This window comes from Lissotriton helveticus, chromosome 2_1 (assembly GCF_964261635.1).
Source record: "Lissotriton helveticus chromosome 2_1, aLisHel1.1, whole genome shotgun sequence".
Lineage (NCBI taxonomy): Eukaryota > Metazoa > Chordata > Amphibia > Caudata > Salamandridae > Lissotriton > Lissotriton helveticus.
In genome coordinates, this window is record NC_136059.1 from 1044485722 (window position 1) to 1044513691 (window position 27970).

Genomic DNA, 27970 nt, shown 5'->3' on the forward strand with positions numbered 1-27970 from the left:
AGAGTACCATGGTGAGGTGACTGAGCGTCTTCTAGGTTTTTTAGATTCCTCTGGGGCCAGCTCGTTTATCGCTAGGCTAATCCATGCATTAAAGTGGTTTGACCCACTGTTACTGTCATAGGTTCCAGATAATGTTTTTTTTTTAGATAGAACATTGGCAAGTTGATTCGCTTGAAGCTTTTTCCAGGGACGTGTTTTGACTGGGAAGAAGTGATTCCTATGGCGAGGAATAGAGAGATTGGTTTGTAGATTTAAGAGAATGGCTGCATGGTCGGACCATGGAAGTGGCAAAATAGATGCTATCCTGATATGGTCCATGCAATTGGACATACGCATAGTGTTTTTTCTATTTCTTCTACTTGTAATTAGAGCACTGTCACTTTAAAAATGGCGCTCAGATATGCCAGCATTGTCATGTGATAAAGCCTGGTAATGGCCAAAACGCATAATGGTGGAGAGGTGTGAGCAATAAAATATATCGGCACGAGAATTGGGTCTGCTCTCGTTATTTATCTTGCAAGAGACAGAAGTAGCGAGGATTTGTATATATATGCCCAACACGATTACCCATGTATATAACATATGTTTTAACCTTATGTCCTTTGTGTTTTAAAATGGCGCCGCTTTAGCAACAATAAGCTAGTCTGTTTGTTACATAGTCCTACCTCTGTGTCTATGCAGATGATGGTTTGGCGCGAAACAAACAGGGGATCATTTTAAATCACAGTGGCTAACTACCGTTTGACATCAGTGAGCAAGGGCACGGACGTGCCCGAAACGCGCCTGACGATATGTACCACTTTAATGCATAAATCAAAGAAGAAGTCTGACTCTGGCGGTTCTATCATTGTTGTTGTCTGCGTACCTGTCTGTGCACGAAGCACTTTGGAGGCAAGTTGGAATCCATATATATATATATATATATATATATATATATATATATATATATATATATATATATATATATATATATATATATATATATATATGTTACGCTCACAAAACCTTATCACTACGATAAGATAAGACTTCACTCCGGCAGTTACTAGGACACAGCTTTATTACAGCAAACAAACGTTTCGGCGATAGCCTTCCTCGGTGTTTCTTACCGGTACCATGCAGTTTGGAAATTTAAATGCAAGTTCGCCAGAAGTGGTAAACAACAACAAGGTACTTTTCCTTCCTTGCACCACAGTGGGCGCCATCTTGGAATGGGTTATATGTTTCCGAAAATCGGAGTATTCTCAAGACAGGAGGGTCTCAAAAGCAATAAAGCTGTGGATCGGCTTGTGTCCCTTACAGTGTGAATACCCGCTGGCAAACAAGAGTCAGGCATATAAAAACTACAAAATGGTGTTCAGCATATTTCATAACATGATTATCGAAATTCAGTTCTCTTTTTCTTAAATTATTAAGTGTACATATAATTACAAATTACGAAATATCCACCATGCAGCGAAGGCTGTCCTACCACCGAAACAATAAAGAGAGAAACACAAATACTAAGAGGCAAAGAAAAATCTCTGAAAAACACAATAATTTTCATGATCAAATTTTCAACAGAGAAACTGGAGAGAAAAGTATGATGTTAGTTGCAAACACAGTTGATACCTCCGTTCAACAGGTAGACTACTTGAGTACTAAGTACAGGAAGACCCATTCATTCAGCGATAAGTGGCATTATATCTCTTATGATCATAGCTTGATGCAGTGTATGTATATAGACATATCGTTTACATGATTGACTTATTCTCAGGTACTTAGCTTGATTGTTACTTCCCCAAGTGTACTGCCATTTCTTCCCCGCTGTTCATACCTTTCGGGTATTTGGTGGACAGATCGATAATGTACCTTGACTCAAGGCGTCGTAGCCTTCTGAGTCTGTCTCCGCCACGTGGATTATGCGGGACATGATTTATACCAAAAAACTGCAGTTTGTTACGATCTTTATTGTGATGTTCCGCGAAGTGTCGCGCCACTGGGTACGAGGGATCGACTTTGTCGATTGCCCTCAGGTGCTCCAGCACTCTCAACTTCAGTTGGTTGATGGTGCTCCCGATGTAGCGCAAGCCGCACGGGCACATGAGGCAGTACACGGCATAGGTGGTACTGCACGTGATGAATTTCTGGATTTTATTAGTTCTGCCTGCGTCTGGGATATCATAATGGAGTACCCTACGGCTATTGGCACATGCCTTGCATTTGCCACAAGGAAAGAAACCACTCATAGCTCTTAAGGTGTTAACTTGGGCAGAGGGCACCTCCAAGTGGCTATGTACCAGCATATCTCCTAGGGACCTTGCCTTGCTAAAGGTCACTAGTGGGTGTGGTGGAAGATCTTCTCTCAACACTTCATCGGTCAGTAATATATGCCATTTTTTTCGCATTAGAGCTTTGAGTTTGTCCGCCCTGAAGGAATATGGTGTAATCATCCTAAAGATATCTTTTTTGGGGATGCTACTTTCCTTGGGTTTAGCTCTAAGCAAATCGTTTCTAGGGATCTTCCGTACTTTAGTGAGAGTGCTCTGCAAAAGTGGCTCTTCATATCCTCTTGAGCGAAAGCGTGCCAGGCAGTCAGAGGCAGCCGCCTCGAATTCCCGGTCCTGGGTGCTATTCCTCTTCAACCTCAAAAGTTCCCCATATGGGATACTCTTGATTAGCTTAGGTGGATGTCCACTTTTAGCATAGAGGATGGAATTACCCGCTGTTTCCTTGCGGTACAGCGAGGTCTGGACATGGCCATCCTCAACATACACTCTGAGATCCAAGTAGTTGGCTGCCACCCCACTAATTGTGCCAGAGAGGTGAATGTTATAGATGTTATCGTTGAGAGATGTGATATACTTCTCTGCCATATCTTTGGTACCCTGCCACACGATGAATACATCATCTATGTAGCGGTACCAATGTACCACCATTCCGCTATCCTGGCCTTCCTTCGAGCTCCTGGGCACCTGCTCCTCCCACCAGCCAACGAACAAGTTCTCGTAGCTGGGAGCAAAGCAGGTGCCCATCGCCGTACCGGAGATCTGTCGATAGAAATTATCCTCAAACAGGAAAATGTTGTTAATTAAACAAAACTGTGCAAATTCCATCAACATAACGTTATGATGTGCAAAACGTATTTGGCGTTTGCCAAGATAGTGTTCGATAGCAGCCAGTCCATGATTATGGTCAATGATCGTATAAAGACTGGTGATGTCCATCACCAGGAACAGATAGTCCGGTTCCCACTTCATCGTAGCCACTTTGCTCAAGAAGTCCTTGGTGTCTTGTATGTAAGACTTCAATTCCAAGACCAGTGGAAAGATGTAATTGTCCACAAATTTAGACATATTTTCAGTCAATCCGTTAATGGAAGCTACAATTGGACGGCCCGGAGGGGAGATGTTGTCTTTATGTAGCTTGGGCAAATGATAAAAGGTTGGTACCATGGGATTATTACTACGCAAGAAGATATGTTCATCCTTACTTAGCATGGTAAGGTTATACCATTGGAGCACTAAATCATCATATTCTCTGACACTTGCATCATATTCATTTCTGGTGGTAATAGAATAGTATTTTAGGTCAGAGAGTTGTCTCAATGCTTCCTGACGGTAGTAGTCTCTTGTCATCAGCACAACGTTTCCCCCTTTGTCTGAGGGTTTTATGATGATTTTCTTGTTGTTCATTAGGTCTTTCAGTGCTCTTTCCTGTGATTCCGTGATGTTATACGATTTCATTTTGATGTCCTTTCTCTGCTTTACCAATTCCATAGTTATGGCTTCCGAAAAGGCATCAATAGCGTCCCAAGGTGATCGGGGAACGAACATAGAGGGAGGTTTAAAATGGCTCTCATCTCGCTCTTGCTGAATTCCATGTAACTCTGCCCTTTGTGCCATATACATTGTCTGTTTCAGTTCTTAGTGATTCCATAGCTTCTAAGCAAGGCATGTCATTGCCTATCAAGGCATCCGTAGCTGTCAGTCTTGTGCCTGGTCTAGATGTTGTTTTAATGTGTGGTCTCAGTTTGAAGTGTTTATGCAGTTTGAGTCTCCTGGTGAACCGGAAGAGATCAATCTTGGTTTGTGTGAACTCCAAGTTGGTGTTGGGACAAAAGGTGAGCCCTAGGCTCAATAGCTCATGTTGTTCTGTAGTAAGTGGTTGGTCCGTGAGGTTGACCACTGTCAAGTTGGTCCCCTCAGGCTGCACATTCCCATTTACTTCTTTTTGTTGCTGCGATAAGCTTGTTTCTGGGGTTTCGCTCGTCCCCTTCCTTTTCCTCTTCCTTTTGCCGCTGCCCCCTGCTCTCCGGGTTCTCCTTCTTCTTGGGGTTCTGGGGGTTTGTTCTTCCCTCCCCTCAGTCAATTCTGTCTTATCAGCTACACCTGCTGAAAGTAATAAAAGCTCAAACCTTACCAACCTTGTCATACGCATTGGCCACCTGGTGCGGCAAAGAAGCAGGGCTGTTAAACAGCCTACAAACAAAAGTATACAAGGCAGTCCTAAATCTACCAAATTTGTCGGCTCCGGCGCAGGTCCGTCTAGAATTTGGCCTTCTAAATCAGAAGTTTCGCAGTATGGGAACCTTTGTGAAACTCTGCCATAAAACACGCTTGTCGGAAGCCAATTCATTGGACAACCTGTGCTGGAAAGAAATCGAAACCCAGCAGGAACAGCAAATTTCAAACAGTTGGGGAGGCTACCTGTCTCAATCCCTAAATTGCATAGGAATTGAAGAAACTTGGGACACGAAGCCAGATAGATCCACTTTTGATAAAATTGTAAACAATGCGGTAAAATGGAAATCCTACCTCGAAGACAAGATGAATATCGCAAAAAGACGACACGGGTGGACTGTGATTAATTCATATTCTTGGATAAAATCACAGACCTACTTAGAAAGCCACTTTAACAGTTCGTTAAAACAAAGATATATAAAACATCGACTAGGTCTACAGTTCTCAAAGGACTTGCTACCAACCTGGAAAAATTGCCATACTGACCCCCATTGTCGTCTTTGTGGATACCGAAATGAAACCCTAACGCACTTACTATGTGTGTGCCCTGTACTTAAAGACCTGAGGAGACGACTTTTAAAGAACATTTTTAACAAATTGAACATTCGGACTTGTAGGCAAGCCGTAATCCAATGGCTAGATGGATCATGTCCTATGTTGGCCTGCAGGGGGGTCAAATTTATGATGAAAGCCCAATCTCTCTTACAGCAAGCTGACCTTGGAACTATACCTCCAAACTGAAACGTTTGACACTTACCTTGCCACTTGACAAACAGTTTTAATTGCCAAAATTTTAAAAAGTGTTTTATGTCTTATGATGGCCGACATGCATTTTTGTAATGATTTTTAATAATTTTATACAATAAAATTGACTTTGACTTTGACTGTCTTATCAGCTGGAACTCGATGTGAAAAGGGACGGCCCCTCTTCTTCGCTCGTTCCCACGGTCTCGTTGCTCATCACCCGATTCCTCAGCTGTAGCATCTGATTCAAAAGTCGCCACACTTGAGGTGGGGGTTGTCAGGGTTCCCTGGTTCAAAGCTTTTCTTGGCGCGTCATATTTTTTGGCGAATGTCAAGACACGGCCTTGGCGATAATCATTTTCGTCGCGCTCAAATTTTTCCTGCTTGCGCGTCATCATTTTCTGTTGGTACCTGATTAAGTGTTTTTTCATGGCTTCCTTTAATTGCAGGACCTTGGCGGTGTCTTCCTCTTGATCGATCTCCTCCTCCAAGGTCTTGATTTCTGCCAGTGCCCTGTCCCTGTCGCTCCACGCATACTTGACCAGTAGCTTGAGTATCCCCTCGCAATAATTTTGCATCTGCTCGTGCCAGTCAGTTAGCAGTTGGGGGTCCGGGTGTTCGTATGATGGAACAGTGTACACCCTTAGTCCCCTTGGCACCCGTTTCACCTCAATGTAGCTATTTAGACTCGTGGCCTCCCACCCTTTGCGGATCTCACGTTCATGAAGTCTTTCCAGTTTCAAGATTGCCTCATTTATTTTGTTATTCCTCACTCCAACATCAGTGGACGGGGCCGCCGCTGCAGATGGTATATCGCGCCTTTTAAACATATCTTGCGCAAGAGCGCGACGCTCTTCTTCGCCGAACACATCTATGCCGATGGCATGTAGGTAAGTATTAACCGGTTGCTGTGCCCGCCAGTGATCGGTGAGCCAATGCGCTGTATCCGTTTACTGCCTGGACGCTCTGCCGCAATATGCAATACCCTTAACAGTTGTCAATAAGGGAAGGGGTGTTGAAGACTCACCGGAGAGACGCGTGACACTCGCCCCAACCGGCGGTCGTAGAGTTTTCACCGCACAATATCTCCAGCGGTCCTCTCGTTGCCCCTTGCGCAGTTACAGGCGGTGATCGGGAACTTCTCAAAAAGTCGCTCCGTTTCCCACAGATATCCCGGGCACTCTGGAGCGGGTGCTGCTAGCGGGCCGTGGACCCCGCAATATTTTACGCTCACAAAACCTTATCACTATGATAAGATAAGACAGCACTCCGGCAGTTACTAGGACACAGCTTTATTACAGCAAACAAACGTTTCGGCGATAGCCTTCCTCGGTGTTTCTTACCGGTACCATGCAGTTTGGAAATTTTAATGCAAGTTCGGCATAAGTGGTAAACAACAACAAGGGACTTTCCCTTCCTTGCACCACAGTGGGCGCCATCTTGGAATGGGTTATATGTTTCCAAAAATCGGAGTATTCTCAAGACAGGAGGGTCTCAAAAGCATCTGTGTCTATGCAGATGATGGTTTGGCGCGAAACGAACAGGGGATCATTTTAAATCACAGTGGCTAACTACCGTTGGACATCAGTGAGCAAGAGCACGGACGTGCCCGAAACGCGCCTGACGATATGCACCACTTTAATGCATAAATAAAAGCATCTTCAAAGAAGAAGTCTGACTCTGGCGATTCTATCATTGTTGTTGTCTGCGTACCTGTCTGTGCACGCAGCACTTTGGAAGCAAGTTGGAATCCATATATATATATATATATATATATATATATATCGCCTACTGGCAGTCACCAGTAGGTAGTTATAGTCAGGAACTAATTTCCATAGGAAAAGCATTTTTTGTTTTGCCAATGACTTTGGTGCCGTTTGACAAATCTTCAAAACTAATTGCTCATTCGGGTAAGCACCTGTCTGGAAAGTTTAGGGGTGATTCATGAAGGGGGACGAGAAAAAAGGGGTCCCAAAACACATTTTTCCCTTAATAATTTCCATAGGAAACTTTAGACACGGCTACAGCCCGAACTTCTGAATGTAATTACACCAAGTTTGGCAGAAAGATTTCTCTTGGTCCAGAAAGCATGGTTTTCTTTAAATGCTGTAAATCTGTTCAGCAGTTTTTGAGATATTTAAAGATTTACATTTATCAATATTTGAGAATTGTGAGATCTGATTGGCTGAGGCCTTTCGAACACGAGCTTGCCTGGGATTGGCTGCCAACACTAGGAAGCCATGGCAGCCATTTTGTGACTCAGTTGAAACAAGTAAGGGGCAAAGGGGGAAAAAAGTAGAAGACGGTAGGGTAGGAACACTGTGACCTTCCTAGGGTGCTCAGGGGGTGTACGTGCGGAAGGGATAAGTGCACAGCTGTAAATTCAACATATAAGTTTTTCAGTTTGGGTGCTCCTCGGGTGGCGGCCAATGTCCCTGGGCGCCTGGTTTAACCTGAATGCTGTGTCTTCAATGGAACATTAAAGACATCCCTTTAGGCACACCTCGTTCTCCTCCATGTAAAAAAAGAGGATTCCACACTCTTCGTGTTTTTAAATTCTGTTTACGTTTATTAACGTTTTTTATTCCATACTTGTTTTGCAGTTTTTTTATATAAACATACAAATTGCGTTAAATCATTCTTCATGTTCAACTCAGCGACAAAATTCCAATTCAATCCAATGCATTTCGGGCGTATTTGTATCGCCCTTCATCAGGGAATCAACACTGTAAATTAAAGATAATGACCATCATGAGTCAATGTGCAATAAAGTCGTATTTGGTCAAATTTACTGCGTGCATCAGTGTTTCAGTAACTTCACCACAGTCACCTTATTTGCCCGTGCTACCTGTTATCCTGCTTAAATGTGTGCACTTACGTGTCGCTGTTTGTCAGCCTTGTAATTGGTCGCTGCCAACAAAAAATTCAAATAATAAAAGTCAATAACATTCCTATCGGTGTCTGATGACCTTAGCATAGATGTCGGTTCGAAACATATCTTAACATCTTACTCGCAAAACTAACCTGGTCCGTATTTTCTCGGCGTTCTTCACCCCTTTCGACTCGCCTCCATTCTAACCAGTTACTGTGGAAACCAATAAACCAATCTTCTATAGGTTGAGTCTCCGGTCAGGTGATCACGGAACTCGCCAGATATTCATGCTGTGCACTGCGCTAGCTAGCTATCAACGGGTCTCCTTGCCGGTAGTATCATTATCCCCAGATACAACAAGTAACGGGAGGTAAAAGATGAAAAATAAAAAATAATAAAGACTAATAAAGACGACCTATTTCTATTCAAACAGCTGCTACTAAAAAGGTGTTAATAGGCGGATCGAACCCCCTCCTATTCAAGTCAGTGTGTAGTATTAGCAGGTAGAGCTATAGCGTTTCATGTGGTGAACGTTGGTGAACCACAGTTATATTGCAACAAGGTATACTCATGAGTAAACAAAAAAATAATAAAAAATAAAAAATGTACATTTCGTATTCGCAGGTTTCCCTTTCGGCCCTAGGAAAACTAACCACCACCACTCACAGTCTATTTACAAATAACATGATAGTTCATTCCGTTCATTGAGCCCATTCGGGCTCTGTGTTCCCAGCTTGTGTATCCAAAAGAAAAGAAACAGACAGAAACAACCTGTTGCATTTTGCCAGCTTCCATCAGCCAAGTCTAAAAAAACATTTACCTTACTCACAAATGACTAGGGTCAAAAGAATTACATCGGACAACACGAAAGTAGATGCTACATTGGAAGACATGTCAACAAGGTTCAGGAATAGAGGTTACCCCAAAGAAATCACAGACAATGCGAAAAGGAGAGTGGATGCTATTGACAGGAAAGATTTTTTGAAACCAGCTAAAAAACATGAGGAAGCTCGAATAGTAGCGGTATCTAAATACTCAACACAAAGCCACAATTTCAAGAGAATAATAATCAAACATTGGAAAATGCTTAAACTGGAACCAGATTTCCAAAAATGTTTTGATCAAATTCCTATTTTTGCCCATACTAGAGCACAAAACTTGGGGGAAATTCTAAAACATCACCAACCTCTCACCAAAGAATACAAAGGCACAAAACCATGTCTAAGCTGTGGAAACTGCAACAGCATCATCAAAGGCAACGTAATAAACCACCCAATGAAAGGTAAAGAAATTAAACTGAGAGTAAACGCCACCTGCAACTCAAAGAACGTAATATATGCATTGAAATGTCCGTGCGGCAAACTATGTGTTGGAAAAACAGAAAGAAGTATAAAAATAAGACTCACAGAGCATAAATCTAACATTCGGATGAAAAACACAAAATCCACCGTAGCGACCCATTTCATGGAAGCGCAGCACAACATATCACAATTGAAATACATAATATTAGAGACTGTGGAAAAAAAAGAAGGAAGAGACAATACCAAATTCATGCTGCAACGTGAGAACTTTTGGATACACAAGCTGGGAACACAGAGCCCGAATGGGCTCAATGAACGGAATGAACTATCATGTTATTTGTAAATAGACTGTGAGTGGTGGTGGTTAGTTTTCCTTGGGCCGAAAGGGAAACCTGCGAATACGAAATGTACATTTTTTATTATTTTTTTGTTTACTCATGAGTATACCTTGTTGCAATATAACTGTGGTTCACCAACGTTCACCACATGAAACGCTATAGCTCTACCTGATAATACTACACACTGACTTGAATAGGAGGGGGTTCGATCCGCCTATTAACACCTTTTTAGTAGCAGCTGTTTGAATAGAAATAGGTCGTCTTTATTAGTCTTTATTATTTTTTATTTTTCATCTTTTACCTCCCGTTACTTGTTGTATCTGGGGATAATGATACTACCGGCAAGGAGACCAGTTGATAGCTAGCTAGCGCAGTGCACAGCATGAATATATGGCGAGTTCCGTGATCACCTGACCGGATACTCAACCTATAGAAGATTGGTTTATTGGTTTCCACAGTAACTGGTTAGAATGGAGGCGAGTCGAAAGGGGTGAAGAACGCCGAGAAAATACGGACCAGGTTAGTTTTGCGAGTAAGATGTTAAGATATGTTTCGAACCGACATCTATGCTAAGGTCATCAGACACCGATAGGAATGTTATTGACTTTTATTATTTGAATTTTTTGTTGGCAGCGACCAATTACAAGGCTGACAAACAGCGACACGTAAGTGCACACATTTAAGCAGGATAACAGGTAGCACGGGCAAATAAGGTGACTGTGGTGAAGTTACTGAAACACTGATGCACGCAGTAAATTTGACCAAATACGACTTTATTGCACATTGACTCATGATGGTCATTATCTTTAATTTACAGTGTTGATTCCCTGATGAAGGGCGATACAAATACGCCCGAAATGCATTGGATTGAATTGGAATTTTGTCGCTGAGTTGAACATGAAGAATGATTTAACGCAATTTGAATGTTTATATAAAAAAACTGCAAAACAAGTATGGAATAAAAAATGTTAATAAACGTAAACAGAATTTAAAAACACGAAGAGTGTGGAATCCTCTTTTTTTACATGGAGGAGAACGAGGTGTGCCTAAAGGGATGTCTTTAATGTTCCATTGAAGACACAGTGCTCAGGGGGTGTCACAGGGAGTCGAAACGCAAAGAAACATTTTCATATGTTTTAGGCGGAATTCACGTAGGGACTGAAAACCACGACGTTAAAAAGAAAAACGAAGGGCAGTGTCGAGTGCATCTTTTAATTAAGGCCCCGGTTGGGCCAGTTCCCGGGAGCTATGTATAGTCATGATGCAGGGTTTACTTCTGTCACGGGGAGCGCCACTTCCTTTGAGCAAATATAAAGAAATCGGGGTGTAGGCTTCTTTCTTCCCTCTACGCTCCGAGGAGTAGTATGTGTTTGGAGGTATATGTAAAATGTAAGTGTGGTGGGGTAAAGCTTACCCCAGACTGTCCGGGTGACACTACTTCTTTGGGCATTCATGAATTAACATGCAGGGTCTGTTGCTGACTGCCAGCCCCTGGGAGTATGACGTTTGCTGGCTTTAAATTGAATGGAGGCGCATCGTCCAATTTCCCCTGAGGAGCTTTCCATGGCTCTGGGTATCGTTATCTCTGAGGGCCGGTTCCAACAATGAGCCATGGTGCCTACGCCATGGTCATTGTAGTTTACAATGGAAAGGCAGGATCTATGCAGAGTTCCGGCTCTGTCAGAGCAAATTTTTGCTTTGCTTGATGGAAGCAAGAGGAGGGAATTTGCTCTCGCTTTTATGAAGCGAAGCAGATTTGCTTTTGGGCAAAGGGAGCTTGCATGAAGCAGCTGGCTTCGTTGAAAAGAAATGCCAGCTGCCGCAGGAGGCGGGGAGTTCACAGGGATTGCGGGGAATTGGGGCTCTTTGCCCGGTTCCCAAACATTATCTCCGGGAGATGCGGTTCCCTGGGCCTAAAATGGTCTGGCTGTAGTGGTGTAACAAAACATGCGGGGGCCCCACCGCAAGGTACGTGGAGGGACTCTCTTCTAACTCAATCAGGAGCTCTCTGGCCGGAGCATTGTGCTGAGGGGCCTCCTGGAGCCTAGGGGCCCCTCTGCATTGTTGGAGCTACATGTAAGTGCGGATGCACAGCTTCAGGTTGTTGAGAAAACGTCTGTTTCCATGATCTGTGAAGTGTACTCCATCACTTGTGTAGATGCCATCCATATCAAAACGTATGTTGTTGTTGTAGATGGACCCTATTCTATGATCTCTGGGGTATGCAGACACAGCTTTATTTACATTCTTCCTAGCTTTCTCAATCTGAGGACAGAATTGATTTGACCATTTCCACTTCTGTCTTTGGCATATATTGGAGTATACAAAAAAAAGTTTGAGGCAAAAGCAACACCAATTGTCTAAAGGTATCCTTCATGAGCATTTCCAGACCTACCCCAGTCAATGTGCCTAGGTCATTGCCACCACAGTGCACACTCATGAGGTCAGGGGGTTGGAGATTCAAAGAGGTTTTAAGAAAAGGCAAAAATTGGTGCCACTTTAATCCTCTCTGTGCAAACCATTTCATGTCCACCTTTTGTAAACATAGATCTTTGTCAATACGTCTGTGTTCAGCATACCTTTTGCACCAGAAGACATAGTTGTGTCCTACGATCCATACTAGCATTTTGAAGGTTTGGCTGAAAGGAATCAAAAGACGTCTGTAGCTCATGTAGTCCGTTGGTAGAATCAGAGATATGTTGAAAGGTGGAGAAGAAGCGTTTTTTTTTATAAAACGATAACTGATTGGGTGATGAAGAACATTGTGTAGTGGAAACTAGGGTGCATGTTACTTTCGTGAAAAAGTATGTTTCTGGTTGGTTAATAAAAACTTTTTGAAACGTATACTGCATAAGATACGTTCAAACGTGCCGAGCGTAACCTCACCTGCTACTTGCATTTGGAAGGTACTGTTCTTAACTTTAAACAATGGTGAACTTGTGACCTGCACCTGCTATAGAATGTTCCAGAAATTCTTAGGATGAAGTATGGTGAACTTATGACCTGCATGTGGCGTTCAGTGTTCCAGAAACTGTTTGGATGAAATTTGGTGAACTTATGACCTCCAGCCTTCTGTTGAATGTTGCAGAAACTGTTGGTATGGAAATTGGCAGAAAGGTGGTTGGAGGAGTAGAAATAACTGTCGTGGTATAGAGTCAAAATATCGAGTTTTTAATATCGATTAGACATAATATCGAGTAAAAAATATAGAATGGACATAATATCGACTAGACATAATATAGACTACCAAAATATCGACTAGAAAATTTTAATATCGAATAAAATGGACATAATATCGAATCAAAAATATAGAATAGACATAATATCGACTAGACATAATATAGACAACAAAAATATCGAAATTTAGGTAAGTTAACATTAATTTTAATTTTTGTGTAATATAAATCTGTAGCGGGTTGTGGGCTTATAGGGGAATAGGGTGGGAAGTAATTTAATTATAATTAATTAAATATGTTAATTTATTTTTGTTATTTATTTAGAATTAATTGTTAATTAATTATTAATTGGTAATTAATTAAAATATAATTGGTAATTAATTTTAATTGATTAATTGGTAATTATTTTAATTTTAGTAATTTATTTTCTGTAGCGGGTTGTGGGTTTATAGGGGAATAAGGTGGGAAGTAATTTAATTATAATTAATTAAATATGTTAATTAATTAATTTGTATTTATTTTGAAATAATTATTAATTAATTTTTAATTGATAAATAATTCATTCTTAATTGATAAATATTTTTAATTAATTTATTAATTAATAATTATGTGAATAATAATATTTTATTTGTAGTAGCGGGTTGTGGGTTTATAGGGGAATAGGGTGGGAAGTAATTTAATATAATTAAATAAACATGATAATTAATGAATTGGTATTTATTGTAAATAAATTGTTAATTAATGTTTAATTGGTAATTAATTAATTCTTAATTGGTAATTAAAATGTATTAATTGATTAATTTATAATTATGTGACTTAGATTAATTTATTTTCACTAGAGTAGGGCTATTAAAATTTACCCCTATGCTATCCAACGCTTTCCTTACTGTTGCACTCGCTGGAGTTGGAATAGTAATTTTTACCCAACGCTATCCAACGATTTCCCTAATGTTGCACTCTTTGGAGTGGGAATAGTAATTTTTACCCCTACTCTATGCAATGCTTTCCCTACTGTTGCACTCGCTGGAGTTGGAATAGTAATTTTTACCCCTACGCTATCCAACGCTTTCCCGACTGTTGCACTCTTTGGAGTGGGAATAGTAATTTTTACTCCTACGCTATCCAACGCTTTCCCTACTGTTGCATTCGCTGGAGTTGGAATAGTAATTTTTACCCCTACACCATCCAACGCTTTCCCTACTGTTGCACTCTCTGGAGTGGGAATAGTAATCGCTATCCAACGCTTTCCCTACTGTTGCACTCTCTGGAGTGGGAATAGTAATATTTACCCCTACACTATCCAACGCTTTCTCTACTGTTGCACTCTCTGGAGTGGGAATAGTAATTTTTACCCCTATGCTATCCAACGTCTTCCATACTGTTGCACTTTCTGGAGTGGGAATAGTAATTTTTACCACTACGCTATCCAACGCTTTCCCTACTATTGCACTCTCTGGAGTGGGAATAGTAATTTTAACCCCTACGCTATCCAACGATTTCCCTACTGTTGCACTCTCTGGAGTGGGAATAGTAATTTTTACCCCTACTCTATCCAACGCTTTCCCTACTGTTGCACTCGCTGGAGTTGGAATAGTAATTTTTACTCCTACGCTATCCAACGATTTCCCTACTGTTGCACTCTCTGGAGTGGGAATAGTAATTTTTACCCCTACTTTATCCAACGCTTTCCCTACTGTTGCACTCGCTGGAGTTGGAATAGTAATTTTTACCCCTATGCTATCCAACGCTTTCCCTACTGTTGCACTCTTTGGAGTGGGAATAGTAATTTTTACTCCTACGCTATCCAACGCTTTCCTTACTGTTGCACTCGCTGGAGTTGGAATAGTAATTTTTACCCCTACGCCATCCAACGCTTTCCCTACTGTTGCACTCTCTGGAGTGGGAATAGTAATTTTTACCCCTATGCTATCCAATGTCTTCCCTACTGTTGCACTCTCTGGAGTGGGAATAGTAATTTTTACCCCTAATCTATCCAACGCTTTCCCTACTGTTGCACTTGCTGGAGTTGGAATAGTAATTTTTACCCCTACGCTATCCAACGTCTTCCCTACTGTTGCACTCTCTGGAGTGGGAATAGTAATTTTTACCCCTACGCTATCAAACGCTTTCCCTACTGTTGCACTCTCTGGAGTGGGAATAGTAATTTTTACCCCTACGCTATCTTACGCTTTCCCTACTGTTGCACTCACTGGAGTTGGAATAGTAATTTTTACCCCAACGCTATCCAACGCTTTCCCTACTGTTGCACTCTTTGGAGTGGGAATAGTAATTTTCACCCCTACGCTATCCAACGCTTTCCCTACTGTTGCACTCTTTGGAGTGGGAATAGTAATTTTTACCCCTACGCTATCCAACGCTTTCCCTACTGTTGCACTCACTGGAGTTGGAATAGTAAATTTAAAACTTTCGCTGTCTTACGGAAAAAATATTGTTGTTAATAATATGTATGTATGTATAATGTATTTATACGGACATTAAGGCACTTGAGATGTAACTCTGTCTTTTATGTTTATGATCACATGATGTATGGAGGGGTGGCCACACTCTGGAAAATTGGGCACTATAAAAATAGTAAAAGTACAAACAAAATGTTGCATGTGAACAAGGGCTCAGGGAGCCCGAAACGCGTAATGCACTCTCTCACGGTAATGAGCAAATAAACGGAGAAATTCAGCATTTGGTCCTGTGTTCTATCTCCTGCGTTTTCCAAAGGAGTTCTTTGTGGATAAATACGGAGGTCGGCTTGCCTTCGTTCACAGACCCCTTTCCCTGAAGCGGCGTCCTGCTTTCAAGCCGAGAATTTGAAGTATTCGAGTTGGATATTTGCAGACGCTCCCTCAGCAGCCAAGCAGCCTGTCACGACGACCGGTGTGGATCCGCTGGTGGAAGCGGAGTCGGAGGTCTCCGCCAAATCGTGTGGTGAGAACGCCGCCATGGTGAGTGATAATTTGGCAGTGCAGAGGTGGGAAAGTTTCATTTCGGTGTGGACCGATTCTTTCGAAACGCTTCAAGAGACAAGAAAAGCCCAAAGCGGCTGCTGTTTTCGGAGCGCGTAAAACATCAATCAAACAATTAAGCTGCTCAAGTTTACTGTGGGAGAGGCATGTCCGCCGAGGAGTTCCGTGCAAGGGAGGAGGAAGCCGAGGGGCTATTCGACCAGATCTCTGCACCGGGGTACAATGGCAATAAGCAGCCCCCAATGAATGCATCAACTAGGGAAGAAACAAACATCGCAACACTATACAAAGAATTGGAAAAGCAAAGACGCCTAGAGATAACGAAATGGTGGGAGCATTACTCGTTGTCAAAATACATAGCAGTTGGACGGGTCCCAAGGGGGTTGCAAATATTACTTGCACCCAGCTTTAAAAATCCCAATCCTTTGATGCTCAAAGAGTGGGGAGAAAACCATCTAGCTGCCTCTATGAATTCAGTTCGAATTTTAACAAAATATGCAGCCATAGATCGGGCAGAGATTATGGTAACCATTGAGAAAATCCAAGAGGACATTGATAAAATCACGGAAACTGAAACATCGAAAAACCTGAAAGACATAATGTTGGAGAGACTGAAAAAACATGGGGATAAAATCAAAGCAAGGAAAATAAGTACATTTGCCCGGGACCAAGCAGATTATGCTAATGGCCAAATTTTCACGTTTGCACGTAAATATAATAACATGAAACGACAACAATATATGGGTAAGGGTAGTAAACAACAAATGACAACAACCACGGAAATTAATGCAAGTACAAGCATGAGTGGTAGAGACAACAATGACACGCCGAGTATAACATCAATGGAATCCAATACCCTCTCAAGTGCATCCAGAGTTTCAAGCTTAGGGTCATACACTCAGCAACAACCAGAGACAATTTTCAATATAGAGCAGGAGCTTGATTTTTTAGTTTCGGAAAGACTGTCAACACTCCGACCTCGACAAAAGAACTTAGTCGGAAACGTCGGAATTCAAGAAGACGCGAGAGACGACGGAAACAAAAACAAAAAACCGCAGCAAAAGAAGCCACAAGGTTGGCGGAAAAAGAAACAACAGTGAATAATTCCATTGTCAATCTCTCGGATGTGGTTCTGACAAAGGCAGAAGAACAACTACTGTCATTAGGCCTTAATTATTGCCCAGCACAGTCCTTCAAATATGCGCCAACCCGTGTTGACGTATTTTGTTACATACGGAAACTCAAACTCAAAAAGTTCTTTACATTACAAAAATTGAAATCTGTCACGAACACTGGTACTATGGCCACCGTCTCAGGGGCTCCTGAGATAATGGCAGCTGACGTCCCCTTATTTTTGGACTTACACGATTTAAATACGATTTCGGATTCACAATTGGCACCACAAGATGAAGAGATTTCGACTCAACGACGATTGAGCAGAATTAATTTGACACAGAAAGGTGCAGGATTGACCCCATAGAAAGGCAAGTCTGATTTTTTACCATTGATGGCTAGGGATGCAATAGACACCTTTCATGACTGTGTAATTTCAGAGGTGAAAACACTTTATAAGAAGGTTAACAGAAACAAAAGACAAGAGAACAGTCAGCAACAGGCAAACTATTTTGCTTTGATGAAAAAGCTAGATACCAATCCAAATATTGTGATAAAAACAGCGGACAAGGGTGGCAACTTGGTTCTCTGGCCAAAATCTGACTATATTGCTGAAGCTCACAGACAGCTGCATAACAGCGAATGTTACATCAAGTCTAGCAATAAGGAATATGGTCAAGCCAAGGATAATCTTTACAAGTTGCTTAATAAATGGAGAAGAGAAGGTTTAATTTCAGGGGAAGAGTTTAAATATCTGTACAAAGAATTCCCCACCCAGCCTGTCTTCTACCTTATACCTAAGATTCACAAGGGCACCTCACCACTGTCTGGGAGACCAATTGTCTCAGCAATCAACAGCATGGGTGAAAAAGTGGGCCAGTATATAGACTTTTTCTTACAAGAACCTGTAAAACTACTTCCAAGCTATGTAAGAGACACTTCTGACTTTTTAACAAAATTGGAAACGGTGGAATGGCAGGATGATATGGTGTTGATTACGCTAGATGTGGAGTCATTATACACCAGCATAGCCCATACTGACGGTCTCAACGCTGTTAAATACTTTCAGAGTCGTAGACCTGCTCATTTTTATGAACATAATAAGGCTATTTTAAGTCTGATTGAGTGGTGTCTATGCAATAACTTCTTTGCCTTTGAAAATGATGTTTGGCGGCAGTTGCGGGGTGTGGCGATGGGGGCCTGCTTCTCTCCCAGCTATGCGTGTTTACACGTAGGCTGGTGGGAGGAGCAAGTCCTCAATAGGACACACAAAATATGGGTGGATGAAAAAATAATCAAGTACCTCAGATACATTGATGATGTGTTTATTGTATGGCAAGGTGAAATGGAGGAGGCTATTACCTTTATCAATGACATCAATGTTAATCATTTGAACCTCAAATTCACATCCCATATGAGTAAGAAATAGGTAGAGTTCCTAGATGTCAAGGTATACATTGATAGTACCAATAGAATACAGACGACATTATTCAGGAAACCCACCGCAGGGAACACCACCCTACACGCTTCCAGTCTTCATCCCAGGCACACCATCCACAGCATCCCTTATGGAGAGATCCTTCGACTAAAAAGGATCTGTAGTACAAATGAAGATTATACTAACTGTGTAAGGGATCTAGAAATCAGACTAAGGGAAAGAGGTTACTCTAAGAAGATTTTTGACCAGGCCTTAAATAGAGCAAATTTGAGAACTCGAGATAGTTTATTCCCAGTCAATCCTGCCATAGAGGAATCTTCTTCCAGTGATGAAGCCAATAACAAATCATGCCCCAGGTTCATTACAGCATTCAGTGATCAGGAGAACTCAATAAGGAAAATCATTACCAAGAACTGGCCCATTATAATGTCTGACTCAGTATATATATATGTTTTAAAAATATATTTTTTTTTAAGTTACAATAAGTATTTATTAATTTTAAGTTTATTTAAGTATTTTAAGTATGTTTAAAATAGTTATATTTATTATTATAGTACTTTAAAATTACTTTTAAGATATTGTAAAAAATCGATATTTTGACTGTCTATATTTTTTCCTATCGATATTTTGGAGTCGATATTTTTGTACTTACCTGTTTGTAGATAGGAGGCCGATATTCTGGCATTCTATATTTTTACATCGATATTTTGACTGTCGATATTTTGACAGTCGATATTCTGTCAGTGATCCAACTGTCGTATTAAAATATGAAATGCAAAATGAATTAAAACTGGTAAGTTATTAAAGTTCATTTTTCAAAATGAGTAGTATGCCTAGAAAAAGTGTTCTTTAAAATTTTCAGTAGTATTATTAGAAATAGACTTCTGAATTGTTGTAAGGGTTCGGGCTGTATGGCGATGCGGCAGTGTGGGGGAGTGTCCAATCCACAAAATAAGAGAACCTGATTGGGGCGTTTTAGAAGAGAGTTTGAGAGGGGTTAATATGAGTTACCAATGGGAATGTGTTTTGCAATTTGAAATAATGAATGAAGTTTTTTTTGTTATGTACATGTATCTGTGTGGAAAGAGAGGGAAATGTTGCCATTACTGGTTATATTCTTGACGAGAGTCTAGAATTATACATTTATTGCCTAAGCAAGAAAATATTGCATGCGTTTGTGAAATTCGAAACCTGCATAACTTCAACAGAGGTTAGTTAGAAATTAATAAGGTGTGTTATATATTGTGAGTAGTGGTTAAGTCTTTGAGATGATATTTTTAAGTTTGAAAATATATTTTTGGGTAAATAACATAGTGTTACTGAGGTGTGCTGTTTCACATTTGTTACAAAATGTGCATAGAGTGTGAGTAGTTGCTGAACAAGTATCCCATATATATGTAGGAGTTTTTGAGGAAGAAGAAGAGTAGTTTGTCATGTTTAAAGGAGTCTATGGTTTTGACAGTGAGGTACATGGTTAATTTGGGTTCCGAAATGAATTTGGGCAACATAAAGAAAATGTTACACATTTGCACGTTGTTAATTGTCAAAAAATAGTGGGTAGGGGGGCAGGTTAGAAGAGGCATGTTTAATTAACTTGAGGGAAAATTAAAAAAATGAAATGTTGCGTGCAGACGTTGTTCTCGGACTTTTGACACTAGCGTGCTATATTTGTATATGTGTAGGCAACCGTCACAGTCCCTGGCCGTGCAGAATGTGCACACATTAGAAGGCCAGCAGATCGAGAGACTAAGAATGACATGTCCCTTTCTATATGTATTTCTACACGTGTTCTGCATCGGAAGATTCAATAACTTTATAACAGTGATATATATCTACTTGTATGTGCTACTAGGAAAAGATATAGCTCCATGTACGCATCCTTTCAGTGATATTGTGACACTCTCAACTGTGATATGAAAAGTGTTTCTGCTTTGCATTTAGATAGAGTCAACACTGTTAGTAGTTGCTGAGTAGTGAAGGATGAAAAGACAGATGAGGTGAAATACATGGTGGTAAAGGGATTAGTGATTATGGTACTTCGTATGAGTGTTTAGGAAGGTATTGTTGAAGTGTGCCGTATATATTTAAGTGTTTTAGTGAAATGAAGAATGTAATCTCTTATTTTGAAAGTTTTGCATGGTGTGGCGAGTAAGGTACAGGGTTGAAATAATATTGAAAATCGGCCCGGTTAATGTAAGAAAAATAGAGATGTTTGTAGATTGTGCCTTATTGGAAAATACAGGTGGGGGGTGTTTCTTTAGAAGAGATTAACCATGGGCGTAGTTCACGTAGTAACGCTACACGTAGCTACGCGAAGTGCACTTCGCACTACACGAGCTGCGAGTAGCTACGCAAACTGCATAGTCCAGTGTGCAAAATGGTGTTTGCACTGATTTCACAGTGCCAAATGCTTGTCCACACTGTGCAATCAGTGCAAACTGCATCATGCACAGTGCAAGCGGCCGTTTTCTGCCGCTCGAGTAGATTTTTACTCGAGCTGCAGCTTTCTCAACGCGGACTGGTAGTTTCTCATCACGAGGGGTCGCAAGCATGCGCGACCACTCGCAATGAAAAACCTGACATCCCATGTTGAGAATCTCGCTAGGAGGTTTTTTTCAACACTCACGATCGGCAACATGATGTTGATGATCGGGAACGAGGAAAAAGTCTAGCTGGGATGTCATTTTGTTCGCTTGCGGTTGCCAAGTTGACGTTGAGGATCACGAGCAAGCAAAAAAATTACCGCTATGCTACGCTACGTGTGTTTGCACTGTGCTATGTGCAATTCGCGTAGTGCAAAGTAGCGAAAACTTCACAAACTACGCAAGCGTAGCGTAGTACTTCACCCAGGGTTACAAGAGATATGTTTCATGAATGTGTGAGAGATAAAAAAAGAAATGGAAATGTTCGAAGCATACTTTGTGTATGAATGTGTTCACACTGGTGAAGTACATGTGAATATAAATGGAGGGAATTGTCAGGGTCTTTCCCTGAGCTGAATCTGGGTATATTAGAGGGCCGGCAGATGAAGAGTTTGCGAATCGCACGTCCTTCTTTCACCACCCCTGCCTCCCGCTCTCTAAAGGTTTGTCTCCCTTCGTTTGTAAAAGGACAGTAAGAGAGGCCCATGTACCCTGAAAAATAGTAATAAGACATTCACTGGCTTGTTGGTGGCATCTGTACAGCGCAGAGAAAGTTGCAATCGGTTTCAGTGGTACACAAGTGCAGTGTGTGATGTTGCAAGGGTTACATGGTCTTGTGTCTAAGGTACAGGGATGAATTGGGATCCAAAATCGGCCGGGGTAATGTACAAGAAATGACCTTGTGCAGATTGAAACTTGAGGAAAAATACTGGGGGGAGCCTTAACATGGACGTGCTTTATTAACTTCAGTGAGATGAATAAAATTAAATGTTTTGTGCACACTTCGTGCATTGGTTAGTGCACACTTGTAAAGCACACATGAATATATGTGGAGAAGTGTGGCTCACTGGTTAGAGGAGGCAGTCCTGGAAGCAGAGGTCAGCCAGGGACCAGGGTTCAATTCCCGGCTCGGCCGGGTCTTGAGTCCTAAAATGTCCATGGACTCGACAATTCTCGCTCCGGTGCCTACTCGATTCATAGCTTGCTTAATCTCCACAACGACCCCTCGCGGCGGGATGCCTGGCTTTCACCTTGTGGATACCCTGCCAGGGTAATCTCACAGGGGAATACCAGGACGGGTTCCCTAAGCAAGCGCTTAGAAACCGCTTGGTGATTTGCGCTATATAAATTCCTGTACATTTACATTTATATGTTAAGGTACTATCAAGCTTCCTGCTCATGCTGAACCTGCGTACATCACAGGGGCAGCAGATTGAGAGACTGGGAATGACACGTCCCTTGAGTGCCCTCCTTTCCTCCCGCTCTCTAACAGGTTTTCTCCCATCGTATGTAAACAGGTGGTAACAGAGGCCGATCATGTTGATCGTCACTGGTCTGCTGGGGGCATCTGATGGGCAGAGAGAAAGTCATAATCGATTTCTGTGTTATATAAAAAAGCCACACACAGGGGTATATTATCAAGGAAGTGTTGTAGAGAGGCGTCAGCCTTCTTGCCTGTTATATTAGATTTCGGTATCCTAATATAGGTCCAGGGAACATCGTACACTTTCCCTACATCAGCTCCCGTCATTTCATATAAAGGAGCATTATAAGGACATAACTTCAAATAAGGAAAGACTACCTTGTATGAACATATTGCTTTATAAGGTCTGCAACCTTTTCTGGACTAAACCTTTTATCTAGCTCATGACGAGGATGGGTTCTGCCCGATCGATACTGCTAAGAAGTCATCCTTAGCACATATGAATAATTAATGAGTACACTCTCCAGTAGGTACACTACACCTATTTCATCGACGCACAAGGTTTTATCCCCAAACGTCATCCTCATACTGAACAATGGGTAACACACGCACATAGACTGTATAAATACAGCACCTATTCCTATCAGTAAGCAGGAGGGACCCGAGACTTCAAGGCCGACACACTGACCAGAGACGCTGCGGCTCCGGCATGACATCGCCCCAGCTGACAGTGGTCTAACCATCCCTTGCGGAGTGTCCAACTCGAGACCAGGACGGAGTACCATACTCTCACTATTCAGGTATGGGGGTTGGACTAAATCCTAGCAGGATTCTTGGCTCTTAGATTTGAGACTATTAGGCTATTAGGCTCATTAGCTCTTTCACACCTACTCACAAGCTAGGTACACTTAGGTACGACTAGACAGGCATCTTAGGAGTACGCACTTTATTTTATAAATGCATTCTATATACATGTATAGGTTTGTGACCATTGCAAAATGGTAGAATACTATTTCTTCTCATTCACTGTACTGCCGCTCTATATCTCTGTTATGTGTTACAGTCGTAACAGCACACTTATTCTGCATGAGAAGAACTACTGTACAATAAATTCTTATTGTAAACACGTTCGACTGTGTCTTCTCTGTATCTCTCTGTGAGTAAAAACAAGCAAGCACGAGTGACTGGGTGACAAGTAATATATTGTTTCCACGAGTCTGAAGTTATTGTGTTCTAAAGTTGCACAAACTAATCTCTCTGATAACAGGAGATTCTAGTGGCACTGCGACCTAGCTAATGTGAACCATAGGCTAATATATGTGGTGGGGGTGTACACAGAGTCAGTCTGCCACCAGACCCACAGTATATGTTATCCGTAATCGTCGTAGGTCCTGCATGACAGGGTACTTTTTGGGACTACACTACATCCTTAACGCCTCTCTCCACCACTTCCGAAAGGCGAGGATGCACCATTTTAACAAGGATGTGGTGCAGCCTTGCGTTTCCCCCTGCAATGGCGCTAAGTTTCACAACTGAGCACCAACACTGGCACCCTTGCACCAGAGTGCAAGGGTGTCTGCGGGCAGGGAGGTTTGTTCATGTACAGGAAGGTGTCCTTTCCTGCACATAAACAAACCTAAAATGCCAGTTTGCAACTTACATGTGGGCTGCTTCATGCAGCACACATGTAAGTTACAAAACGGCATTTTGAAAAAAAGATTGTTTATGTACAGGAAGGGACACCTTCCTGTTCATAAACAAACCATGGCATTTTGCTTTTTCCATGTGTGCTGCACAAGGCAGCACACATGGAAAAAGCAAAAACAAGGAGAAATAAAGCATTTTTCCTCGCTTCTCCAAGTAAGACCAGGTTTTTCCAGGTCTTAATTTTGGCGCTGCCTCCTATTAATATTAATGCTGTCCTTGTTAATAGGGGGCAGCATCAAAATCAATGGATGTTGTGGTAGAACGCCCACCACAACACCCACTGCACGCCCCTTTCACGCTAAACACAGCGTGAAAGGGGGCCTTATTAACAAGTCAGAGTTAAGCCATGTATAGTGGCTTAACGCTGCCTTGTTAATAAGGCGAGGCCCCTATCACCACCACAACGTCACTGAAAGTGGTGTTGTGGTGGCGATAGGGGCTTGTTAATATACCCCACAGTTGCAACTTACATATTGCCCCACTTTACATTGCTCGACGATTGGTGTTAAGATTTAATTTTGCTGAGGTATGTCTATGCTTGAACATGTATTTTCACACAAGTTATATATTGGAAGATGCGATAGCTATAAAACACAGGTATAGATGTAGTTGTATGTTTCTTTTAAGTATGATGCCACTACGGAAAAAATGGGGAGTTAGGTCCTGGGACATGCAGTTGGTTGGACCATTATTAAATACTTATACAAAACATTACCATCTGCACATTTCTTTTGTGTCTCAAGTTTGAGCACTACAAACCAATATCCATTAAGTTTGTAGGGTACTCTTTATTCATACCTATTTTATTTCATTATTTTTCCATTATTTTCATTTTTTCCAGATTCTAAGAAAAACACTGTACATATTTACACACAAATGTACAAAACAACTCAACATATATATTCCAAAAAATTCAAAAAATCAACAATACACAGAGACAATTTCATCAACAGACATCAATTTCTGGAAAGTGTTCTGTAGTAACACCTAGTAACAAAGCTACGTCACATTACACTAAAAATGTCATCCTTTACAAGCTAATGTAGGAAAAAAGCAAAAGTTCTTAAAGCAAAGATGATTCTGAAAGACCACACATAAATTAATCAGTTTACTGGACTTCCAAGTTAATCGCTTCTAAATGTGCCGACGCGTTTCGAACCCTATAACATCAATTTTCGGGTTCTCATCAGGGCTCTGTTTTTTCTGTCTGTGAAATATACATAAAAACAACATTGTTTTAGTTCACTACTCTTCCTAATAGTTTCCCATTGTCAGCAAGGTTTTACCTGTTTGTTAGCTAGTGTCAGTCAACAGGGTCGCTTATTTTCTAAAAGAAGGGAGAGAGGAGGATACTTCCACTCTGTCACCTACAATGGAAGTGTGGAATATCATCACTATATGTAGGTGTAAATCGCTAAGTAGTCCAAATGCCAAACTCCATTTACTTGCACATACCTGCCTATTATGTCGGTTGCACGTGCGGGCTTCTTTATAATTGTGCTTTATAATTGTGCTCACACCTTTGTCTTGTTCACTTTCAGGAATTTCCTTCCTAGAAGTCACAAATAAGTTTTGAGTATCTTAACCAAATTTACAATCCCAACGCGGCCACGCTGGTCAAAGCATACGTGATTTATTCTTTGGACGGATCCTCAATAATCCTCGTGTAGTTATTCTGCCCACCTTTCCAATTTTTTCAACAAGTGGCCAATGTTTAAACAAACTCCTGGAATGAAACACAAAGCGGAGCGTTTTTACGTAAGCTACTCTCTTTTTAGATAAGTTGCATTTCGCTCGCTCACACCCACGCTATCTGCGGTGCATACCTGTTAGTGAGTTCGCGTGAGCTACCCGATCTTTGTGTTAGTCAACACTCGTTTAGCTGCATCTTTTCCCGGGGGCCATAATCTTTGCGATTTCACTGCAAAGAGTGTATGTTTTTTAGAAAAACGGGTCTGTTCACTACATATCTTACAAAAGTTCGACAATTATTGCAGCAGCAGCTTACCTACTTCGTCGACTGACCGGGACCCTCTGATTCTATCTCTGGGTGCGGCGGCCATCTTTTAGTGTCTATTTGTAGTCTCAGATTTAGTTATCATGTGTGGCGGCCATCTTTGAACATGGTCCGCCTTACATGTTTGATACAAAGGGATTACACCCATCCCTTTATTGGCGGCAGTCTGTACTTATAATCGTGAAATTTCAGACAGAGCATTGAGACCACTCATTGCACTGTCGAACTTCAAGATTAAATATGCTTCTTTTTTTATTAATGTTTTTTCAACGTCTGCAGAGCTTTGTTGTTGATTTATTGTGAACAGTACTGACCACTTGAAATCATTTTCACCATGCTGTTTTTCCAGAAAATGATCAACCATCGGAGCGATTGATACTTTATGTTTGATACGTGATTGATGTTGGGTGATACGTGTGTTCACTTGCTGATTTGTTTTACCAATATACAGTTTTGAACACGGGCACACGATTACGTACACGACATTGCGTGTTCGACAATTCGTGAACCCCGTATGTTTCCATTTTACATTTTTGTGTTGAAACTCTTTACCCTCAATTGTGTTTGCACACGAAATGCAATTACCGCACTTATGGTGCCCCTCAATTGGTTTCATGTGCCATTGTGACAATAAGTCACTTTTTATTTTGGCAAAGCGATGTCTGCTCGCACCACTTCTTGGCCAATGTTCTTATTTTTCTTATATGCGAATAGGGGACGGGGAAATGGGCATTCTAGATTTTCTAGAAGATGCCAATTTCTTAATACCATTTGCCGCAACTTGTGGGTATCTGGACCAAAGGTGGTCACACAGACCATTTGGTCTAATGCCTCCTTCCCTTTTGTTTCCAATAAACACTCACGAGGCGTATAGCGTGCCCTCTTGTAAGAGTGTTTGAGTAGTTTTTTTGGATACCCTCTATCTTGCATTTCGCAACAGAACCTTTGTGCATGTTGTTCGAAATCTGACATGTCAGTGCAATTCCTCCTTATTCGGAGTAGTTGGCCATATGGTAAATTAGCCTTTAAATTCCTTGGGTGTGCACATCGATTGTGTAGAATTGTATTTCTATCTGTTTTTTTCTTAAACAGAGAAGATTTTAAGAGTCCACCAGTGCAAGTTATTTCAACATCCAGAAATGTCATTTTGGTACAACTGGATTCGATAGAGAATTTAATATCCTGGTGTCTCGCATTTATCCACATGTGGAACTACATCAATTCGGTGTGGCTCCCCTGCCACAGGAGCCACACATCGTCGATGTAGCGGTACCATTGTTTTATGTTCTCTTCATATGGATTGTTGTTGTCGATAAATCTTTTTTTAATACTCTGCCATAAACAGCACTGCCATCTCTGGGGCATAAGGGCATCCCATCGCAGTGTCCTTTACTTGCATAAAGGACTGATCGTTAAATCTGAAGTAGTTCTTTTTTAATGCCATCTCAGCTAGCTTCAGAATTAATGTTGTTGGGACCCTGTGTGGTCTTTCTCGTGCCTCTAGGTAAAGCTCCATGACCTCTATTGCTTCGTCCTGGGGTATCTGAGTATATAAGGAAGTAACGTCCATTGTTACCGTTATTTGGCAATTCGGATCAAACTCAGTTCCCTCGACTTTCTTTAAAAAATCAGTTGTGTCTCTTAAATACGATTTCACCATGCTAATATGTGGTTTTAGAAAAAAAATCTACATATTTGGCGATTGGCTCCAAGCAGGAATCACACCCAGAGACGATGGGCCATCCTGGGGGGTCTCTCAAGTTTTTATGGATTTTCGGGAGAAAATATAAAATCGGAGTTCTCGGGAATTTTTTCACCAAGAACTCACTCTCTTTAAGGCCAACAAACCCTTCCTCTCTCCCTATCCTGATGATTTCAGTAATCATCCCTTGTATTTCCTTAACTGGATCTTCTTGTAGTTTCCTATACCAGACTGGA